A 10,282-nucleotide genomic window follows, 5' to 3' on the forward strand; every position below is an offset into this window, starting at 1 on the left:
TTCTCGGACACGCAGCATAAACGTGCGTGTTCAGGCACCCCACGACTGGTTTGGGCCATGCGGCCCATTATCCCCCTTACCTATTGATTAGACCACACTTCATTGTCAGGTTTTAGGAATTAATCATGAATGTCACAGAAGTGACATGATGGGTAAGAAGGTCATGGGATGACCTCCTTTGCCAACACCCACTACACCAAATACCCATTTCCATAACACATGAATATAATACTAATCACAAAGTGTTATACTAGAGTACTATGTTGGCCACTTTATGAAAAAAGGCGGTAATAATTCACCATCCCACCACTTTGCATTTTTTTTTCATTTGGGAGACCTGAAAATTTGTGAGACCGTGAGACCCAATTCTTTTCCTTCAATCATTCTCTCTCCTCTCTCTCGGATCTCTTTCTCCTACCAGACCTCTCTCCTTCACTCTTCTGTAATAGAATTAGAATCTCGAGCCTTTTTTTTTCTTCTCAATTCAATATTTCCCTTTTCAAAACATCTTCTTTCTCATTTTGTTCCCTTTTTCCTTTCTTTCATTAAAGAAAGGAAAGGAAAGGAGCTCGTTTTGAAAGAGATAGCGCTTTCTTCGTCCGAGCTTGAAGACCGATTCGACTCGGTCTCTAGGGTTTCTTCATTTCTGGTTTAGTTACAGGTACATCTTCTTCTTCTTCTTCTTAGGTTTCCTGAGATTCTCATGTTTCAAAAATGGAGTGTTCGATTATCGGATCCAAAATAAGAATCCAAATGTCTCCAGGATCTGTATGTTTCCCCCTTTCTTTTTTCCTAGCTGTACAATTTGGAACTCATTTATATGCTGTCATGGTTTTCAGATCAATGGAGCAGCAGGTCCTTTTGAGGAACAAGAAAATGAAATGAATGATTTAACAAGTAGACATTGGTTACCTGTTCCAGAGGCTGTTGAAGGTCTGCAATGTGAGCTTCCATTTGATGCCTTTTCATTCGATTGTTTAATAGAAACAGTGCAATACTTTTTTGCTGATCTTTTTATGTTCGTACAGGATCACGATGGTTCACATATCAAGGGTCTGTTGATTAATTTCATTCATTCCTTCTGGCCATCACTTTTGAGAATTCCATCCTTCTTGGTGGAGTTTATTACTCCTATTGTGAAGGTTGGTGTCTTCGTTCGTTAAGTTTTTGTGTTGGAGTTCAATTATGGAGAATACCCGTTTCTAACTTATCTTCCATTGGTTTTTACAGGCAACTAACAATAGTGGAACCGAATTAGCATTTTATACCATACCCGAGTATGAGGCCTGGAAGGAAAGTTTGAGGGGAAATGCAAGTGGGTGGACCATAAAGTACTATAAGGTTTGTGTTATTCAACTTATAAGTAAGACACCTGCTAGAATTATGGGATTTTATGAAGCATCAAAATTTTCTAGTTTTTCATGAACTCATCTTTCTTTATTATGTTTTCCAGGGGTTGGGAACCAGCACATCAAAGGAAGGAAGGGATTACTTTCAAAATCTGAATTCGTCTTTTTTACTACATTCAAATGTGCAATGAGGTAAAACATCTTTTTTGGGGTATCCTCACAAAGGCAAGATTAATAGGTTGCCACCTATTATGTGCCACATATGACTGTTTAACAAGTCCTAGAAGCTTAAAGAGCACTACACTATACAGTACTATAGAAAATTTGTTTCTTATTCTAACCATAGAGATAATCTAATGGTTTTATACTTGCACTTTATCCGTGTAATTTATAACACTGTTGATTTTATATTTATTATTCTTTTTAAAGGCATACAAGATGGGAAAATGGAATAAGGAGTTTCACTTATGTGGTGAGCTTTTCCAATTCTATCTAATCTTTTTCAGATGTAAATTATGCTATTTAATTTGTGACAATAACCTTGTTATTATGAACACTTAGAATCTTGTGCAACTGGGATATCTAACTGAAACTAATCTAGATTTCTGATGTTTTGACAATACTAATTAACAATTGATAATTTTAAAACATTGGACAACATGATGGATATCAAAGCACCAAAATTTTCCCCCTAACTTTTCTTTCCTGGTTGTGTTTTGATAACAGAGGAAGTGAAGTCCAAACATCCAAAGATTACCTATGCTGATCTTTACCAGGTGATTATAGTTTGTGTTTAGAAGCTCTTTCTGTCTAGGGCAATAATAATCATTATTCTAAGAAAAAAAATTGTGTTAGTTGAACAACAATTTGTTATAAATATGATTAATAGATAGGTGCTACCCTCTATATTTGTACGAACCTTAGATAAGATGGTTTGCTGTAAAATGCTACAATTTTTCTTCAACGGTCATCTTTGATGTATGTGACATTTTCTATTAATAATTTAGAACCATTCCAATTGTAAGAATGTGGCATAGTTATTATCCCCTTATATTTTCTGGTGTAGGTATTCTTTACTTGATTCAGCGGGAAATCCATGGTAGATTGCTGGTGTCCTTGTTCAAAATTCTCATGCTTTTGATATCATCTACACCGTATAATTCATTTCCTATTCACATTATTTTGTTTAAATACATGTCTTTTTTCTATCTTTTAACCTCCAAATCCAATGACAGGTTTACTATTATGCATTGCTTATTGAGCTGCTTAAGCTTGATGCCATTCAATTTTTTTAAATAAAATGTCTCTTGTTGCCTGGGTACCTGGCTACTATTACCGTCATTTAGGACATGAATTATACTATTATAAAAACTGGGAATTTCACAACTTGGTTAACTTAAGTTTAATTAAATTTCCACTCTATTTGCTAGCTATTTAGACACCAGGGAATAGTATTTAGAATGTTGTTGTACCTGTAGGTTCAGGATGCTCTTGCTCAAAGTGACTTCCTGCTTTATCCGGCTTTTTTATCTTTTCACTAAATCCTAAATTAGTAGGTAATGAGGCTGAAAGTTAATTTCTTTTTTTAGTGGAAGAAGGGTCTTGGGATTTAGGAACTGTGTTTGAAATTAGATTTGTTTAATTTTATAAAAAGGAATCCTTGGTCATAAAAGTGATGGTTGTTTGAAATGATATGCTAAGAGCTAGCTCTGTTAGAAGATTTGGAAAGAATCTTAAAAGACATGTTAGAAGAGATTCAGGCAGCAATGGCCACGAGGTTAGTCCTTAAAATTTTCATCTTTTTTTATTAAAGAAAAAGTTGTATAACTCATTCCCATGAAGACTTTCTTTAATTAATGTATAGTAAGTTCATCCTTTAATAGACTTGTTAAAGAATTCAAAACAGTACATAGGTACAGGTTACATCCAACTACTTTTTAATTCTTTCAATTCATCCTCAAATGTGAACAAGTAATTTTACTTGCTTTTGTCATGTTCTTCTTTATTCTAATTTTTGTGTATATATAAATAAATTAGCAAGGTGATTCTATACTCTCTTTTCTCTATTCACACCTTTCTTTCCTCACTTATTTTGTTCTTACTTTGATACAAGTTTAGGTTCATATTTTAAATTATTTGAATATGGCAGTTTTAATTAATAATAGTCCTTTAGATTTGGGCTGTGTTCATTTTTGTGTTTGTGTGAGTTTTTGGATTTTTCATTAACTTTACTGTATAATTATTTATTTTACAGCAATTTTATAGTCTAATTATTGATTATGAGCTCTCTTTTTGTTGTTTGGTTTGTTAGTACTGATACTTTACAAGGATGATTGACCTAGCTGCTGATTATTGTCCATGATTCATTCTATAATTAAGACAGAAAGTATGCTTTTTAGTTTGGAAAATTACAAGAGATGAACATCCATACTCTAATTTTAGTCTTACAAGAGATGTGTTATATGTTATTTTCATTATAAATTCTATACGTGTATGCCCAGAATTTTGAAAGTTGTACAGTTAGTTTTCCATCTGTTTTATTACAAAAAAAATGCATACTAGTCCAATTTGGTAAACTTTTAAAAAGGGAACAATTAGTCTATAATGCATGGACTACTCCTGTTACTAATCTATCAAAGGGACTAAAGCTCTTAATTTTGTTTTTGATTTAACAAGGATGCCATTTTACCCGATCAAATTAAGTGAAAACTAACTGACAGTTTTAGTAGCCATAGGCCTGTCCCAGATAATTTAATCTTTCTGTAAGATTTTTAGTGCTCTGACTCTTTTTCTTTTTCCATTTGTACCAGGAAAATGGGTATTCTCGAGACATTCTGACTACGGTGCACAGAAGTAGAGCTAACTGTCCACAGCCTGAGGTTTAAAGTTGTTGAACCCTTGTGCAATCTTATTTTCGGTAATGTACATCTTATTCAAAACTTCATGTAATTGTCATTGGGCAGGAAATGGTTACTGTCAGTGTAGATGGTTCTGTCCTTGATCGAATTTATAAAATCATGTCATATTTACGTCTCTAATGATACATTAGACTAAATTTTGGGGCTCAGTTGTTGAATTCTTGAAGTATAAAAATCCTCTTGGTAAATTTTCATATCAGTATTGTGATTCATATGGCCTCTTTCTATTATGAGTCTAGTTATTTCTCACTGCAACTAATCATCCGAGGAGAGGTTGGATATACAGAATCAGTTTTGAGTTCTATAATTTGATGGCACTCTTATTTATTTGTTTACTTATTTATATTTGTGGCACTCTTTTAGGTCTTGTCTTAAAAAAAATCTGTATTTTCTTCTTTCATTATTGTCTCTAATGTTTTTTGCAGCCACATGTTGACTTTGGATTAAAAGTACTTGATGCAAATGCTATGTCCATTCCTGACCTATTAATTGTTCTAGTAGTGCAATATAACTATGTTGATCTGCTTGAAACTGTAGTTCTTGAATTTTAATTAAAAGGGGAACAAAAAGAAGCTCACATGTCTAATTTTGAAAGAGAAGTGTACAATTTTTTTTTTTTTAAAACTGAGACAATATATACTGTTCCCCAGAAAACAATTGATCATGTAGTTTTTGTCCATTAGAGAAGAGAAAGTTTGGAGGTTGATTTGATTATTATTTTTAGTATTATCATAATCAATCGATATTAATATTGGCTTTTTCTAGGAGCTTTTATTTGGTTCAAATCATGGACCAAATTGAATTTTCTTTTCTTTTCTTTTTCCTTTCTTTTGTTTGGGAGAACAAGATTTCCCAACTTATTTTCTTTCTAATGAAACAAGAAAACATATCATCTAGCACTAATTTAAAGTCAGTTGAGGAATCTCATTTTAGACTTTGTAATTACTGATGTCAGTAATATCAGTTAGATAGTAAAGGTTCTTTCTTTGATTCTGTATCTTAATATATTGTTCTATATTATGACATAATATAATTGGTTTGTCTTTAACAGTCTCCAATAGGAGATGAAGTTTCAATAACAGTAGTTGTATTTGTTAGTTTTAAGTTGACTAAATTTTATTCTCTGTTAGTTGATTAGTTGTAATTTTCTTGTTCTTGGCTATTGATATTGTGTGAGTGGTTTTAGCTTAATTTATTTGTATTTTATCTTTCAAACATTTTCGGTGGTGTTGCTGTGATACAAGTAAACACTAGAGACATATTAAAGATGGTTCTCACCAGAGCTTACACACTTGGGTAATGAAAGAAAGTCCCATTTTTTCCTTTTGATTATACAATGAAAAAGTTGCCACTTGATTTATTATATTACTAATTTGCCATATTTTTTTGGTAAATGTCTAATATTGGAGTTTTCTCTTGGTGTTAGACTTTGCTTAGTCTTGGTAACAAAATATTTTAGCACATGTAATTGAACTGAATTTAATAATTGTTAATTATGAATTGAACAGGCCAAATTAATATTGAAACAAGGAGAAATTGAAAAACTGATTGATATCAATAGAATAGCAAAACTTGTTGCTTATTCTTGCATTGTTGAGAGGAAATGATATTATATATATATATATAACTTTGGTTCTGTTTCTTGAATTGCATGTCATACCATTCAGTATTTCGTTCTTTCTTATTTTTCCAATTTGCTTTTCATAATAGGTCGTCTTCATAATAGGACCCTATTAATAATCACCATTCTCTGCTATGATTATTTGTGTGTGTGGTGCACAATGTTTTAGTACTGTTGTTAAAGCAGCCAAGAACAGATGACACTGCATCTATTTTTGTTTCATTTTGGCAAAGTTAATCCCATTGCTTATTGGTCTAATTGGTATGAAGCCAAGAAGTTCCCAATCATTTCTTCCCATACTTTTGACTCAACTAGCAATCCCTTCAACATTTCCAGGTTGTTATGAAGGGTTCTCCTGTTTTCTGATCTAGTACATGTTTGGTTTTCAGGTTGTACAGTTATTTTGGTTTTCAGGTTGGAAGACTTATCCCCCTTTTTTTTTCTCTGTCTCTTTTCCTTTTGCTCAGTCTTTATAAGGCTCCATGCAATGGTTTGAAGGAAATCTTGTGTTGAAGCTATTGTCTCCTAATAAAAGTTGCAATTCGTTCTATTGTTCTTTATGTTTTATTCTATTATAAATATTTTATTATAGGTGACTTGCTAATGTTGTTAAATGTGTCATCTTACAAGTTAGATTTTTTCTTGTTCTTTTGCATAATACATAGGGTTAAATGATAGGCTCTATGGAGCATATTAGGCTCCATAGCTATCTGTGCTGTTTTTTAGTTTTTTTCTACTGTTATTTAAATCTATTAAATAATTTGTGCCAAATTCTGCATTGGCTTGTTTTACTTGCTGAAACTAGTTTAATATGTTTGCTATATCTTTATATGCTTGATATCGTAATTTTTATGTTGCTGACTATTATTTTAATATGCTTGCTGTCTATATATGTATATAAGAAACTAGTTTTATGGCTCTTTTGTAGATTTAAACTTTGTTTATTGTTTTATTGCGATAAGCTTTGAAGAGATAATAGATAATGTGTGAAACTTGATGTATTGCTTGTACTCTTTTGAATCTTTTCTTGTTCTATATATTTTCTCTAGTTTTCTTTGTTATTCTTTGGATTTAGCCGATACAAATGGTGAATCCTTGTGTTGTCCTTATTGACATTTTGCAAACAATAGCTTAAAAGTTGCTTTTTCTCTTTTGGATAATTATCTATCAGCACTGGTAGATAATTTTGGGCTATGATGAATCTACACTACATATATATAATATGGCCAAATGTGTTAAGTACTTCTGTTATGAATACTAAAAAGGATGCTACGTACTTTTTCTACCATTTTTTAAAAATTTGTTGAAAGTCGTGATTGAGATCTTAATTTTGGTCTGGTTTTTGGTTGGTTCTCAGTTTGTAAAAAATAATTTTGCCTCTAAATTAGGAATCATTGGCAACATAGTAATACCTTCAAGTTCATGATAATTTTGCCTTTTTCAAGTTATGTAATGGATCTTCGTCTTCATCATTGATAAGTTACTATATTTTTCTTTACTGACGAATTAATATGATGATTTTTGCTAGAATAATCAGATACCCTGAGATGTGGATATCTTGTGAAATGAGATTGATAGTATCTAGGACGCTGAGAAGCATCTGCTCAAGCTTTTATTAACTTTTTATGTACTAAGGAAGGGCTATGTTAAATCCTGAAATTGTATTTTGTTTAGCCATTCTGAAGTTGCATATTGTTCAAGTCTTTACATAACTATGTTTTAGATGGACATCAATTGTGTACAAACTTATTTTTCTTGCATTCATTAGTCTGAACTTGAAGTATTACAACTTTCTAATTGATAGCACAGCTCCAAAACCTTTATTTATTGTCCCTATATTCTTTTCTCATTGAATATGGGAGCTTTAGCTCTAACTTGTGAGTTTACAACTGCTCCAGCCCTTGTGATACCAAAAGCTATTTCAAATGCTGGTTTAGATGCTTCTCAGATTGATTACTATGAAATAAATGAAGCGTTTTCTGTAAGATTTTAGTACTTGTAATCCCTATACTGTTCCTGATTTAGTAAGCATTTTTTTTCATTCATTTATATTTGTCCTTCTTCTCTCTAGGTTGCAGCTCTAGCCAATCAAAAGTTGCTTAGTCTTAATCCTGTGAGTTTGGAGAAAACTAGATGATTTCTTTCAAGTTGATTTACTCTTAAGCCTGAAATGTATGCTATTTTAAATGTGATCACTCTTCCATTTTCTGCAATTTGTATAGTCATTCATCTATCCACAATGTATTTCAGCTTTGCTCCATTTTGTCATTATCCTTATCTACATTTTTTTACTCTTCCAATTTCCAAATATCTCAGGAAAGCCTTAACGTACATGGTGGGGCTGTATCATTGGGACACCCATTAGGATGCAGTGGAGCTCGTATCTTGGTCACATTGTTAGGGGTAATCTATAAGCTTCCCTTCTCTTGCAATGCATTCCTAGTTTAACATTCTAATCTCATTTATATAGTTCTCTGGTTTTGTTTACATGTTTTCTTAATGATCTAAAGTCATAGTTCGTGGTCATATTTAAGCTTATGCTTTCTACATATACTCATGTGAAGTGATCTCGTGTTTGTCATTTATTCTTTTAAATTTTTGTTGAGAGTTTAGCTGTGGAATAAAAGAGACATTGGTAACTATGCTCTCTCTGATATATTTTTCTTGCACTAATTTTATTCCAATGGGTAACTAGTTCATATACTGTAAACTTTAAGATAGAAAAGTTCAAAAATTTCTTTACTTTGTCATTATTTTGTGCTTGACTAATACAAGAGAAGGTGAGGCTTTTAACTATCCAGAAGCTGTAATAATAACTATTGTCCTTTCTCAATAAACAAACTGAAAAAGGTTGAATAAAACAAAAAAACACTTATACTCTACTGTCACAAAAATGTACAAGACTATTTCTGGATGATCAAACAGAATTAACTTAGATAATCTTTAAGTAAATGGCTAACTCATTAGAAGAGCAAACATTTCTCTCGACTAGCTGGACATGATGCCTATGGGAACCAAGATATAGAAACATTTTAAAGTTAGATACTTATAGTCTAAAGAAGAAGAAACTAAAGAAAGCATTAATATTCATGCACAGAGTCATTTGTTACAGCTATACTTGAAAGATATCTTTGTGATATTACAGCTATACTTATACTAGAGAAAGTAGATTCATATTGTTTTATGCATAATTTTATGAAATATATGAATATTGCATCTGGTCTGGGATTTCTTTTTCTTCTGTTGTTATATGAATATGCCTGTTGTTATAGCCAGCCATGGGTAATGTTTCATGAGCAATTTTTTCTTCAAATAATGCCTATGTCATGTTGTTTATGGTATATCTTAGTTTCTTGTTAATTATTTAATTATTTAGGTTTCTTCCTCCAGTAATGGATGTGAGATTCTAACTAGTCTAGTATTGGTTATCTGAAAATCTCATCTTCTCAAGCTTCAAATTTTTTTTAATTCATTTTGGTATCTTAGTAGTGATCACTGCAAGCATAACAGTTGTTATAGGTCCTTTCTTTCATTCTCTCTCTCTCTGACCATTTCTAAATGTTGATGTTTGTCTGTGTTGCTCTTATAGATATATTTGTTATCTTGATACATTTCACAAGCCTTGTTTTAAGTTGCATGTTTTGTTGCTTCAGTCATTGTTTTGTATGGTAGTACATCTTGCTATACCTTGCTGTTTTGTCAAGTTTTGGAGTTATTACAAATTTAATTTAAACTTTATATGCTTACAGGTGGAAACTAGCTTAAGTCTTATGTTCTTAATAATAAAAGGACTTGTTTTTACAATGTGCAGGTATATTGAGATGATTTCTTTGGAGCAATTCTTGACAACATTTGTAGTTGAGGCCTTTAGAATGGAAGAATGTATTTCACTAATTTTTGTATACATTTCTTGTTTTGTATTTAATGATAAAGGAATCTGAATTGGGCATAAATTATGTTGTAATATGATTTCTTAAGCCTAGACTAGTAGACTAAATATTGTAATTACATTTGAGTAATTAATAAAAATCTATTTATGTTACCTTATTTGGCTTCAACTTTCATATTTGTTTTCCTAGATTTGTGTAAGTAAAAAAAGATTATGTTTCTCTAAGCTAATATAACACATGTGTTATACTAAAGTGTAGTATAACACAAAAAAAGTGTTATATAATCGACTATAAATAACATAATTCAACACTTATCTATATTAAAATAACACAGAAATTGTGTTATCGTTGACAGTACAATAACACATCTGTATAACACTGATAAAGTGTTATGTAAAGTACCCTGACCTACGATAACATAGTCGGTCTTAACACATCAGAAAGTGTTATCGTATGTTTTGACAACACATTTTCGGTGTTATTAAAAGCATTTTTTCTTGTAGT

The sequence above is a fragment of the Humulus lupulus genome, chromosome 9 (assembly GCF_963169125.1).
Source record: "Humulus lupulus chromosome 9, drHumLupu1.1, whole genome shotgun sequence".
NCBI lineage: Eukaryota > Viridiplantae > Streptophyta > Magnoliopsida > Rosales > Cannabaceae > Humulus > Humulus lupulus.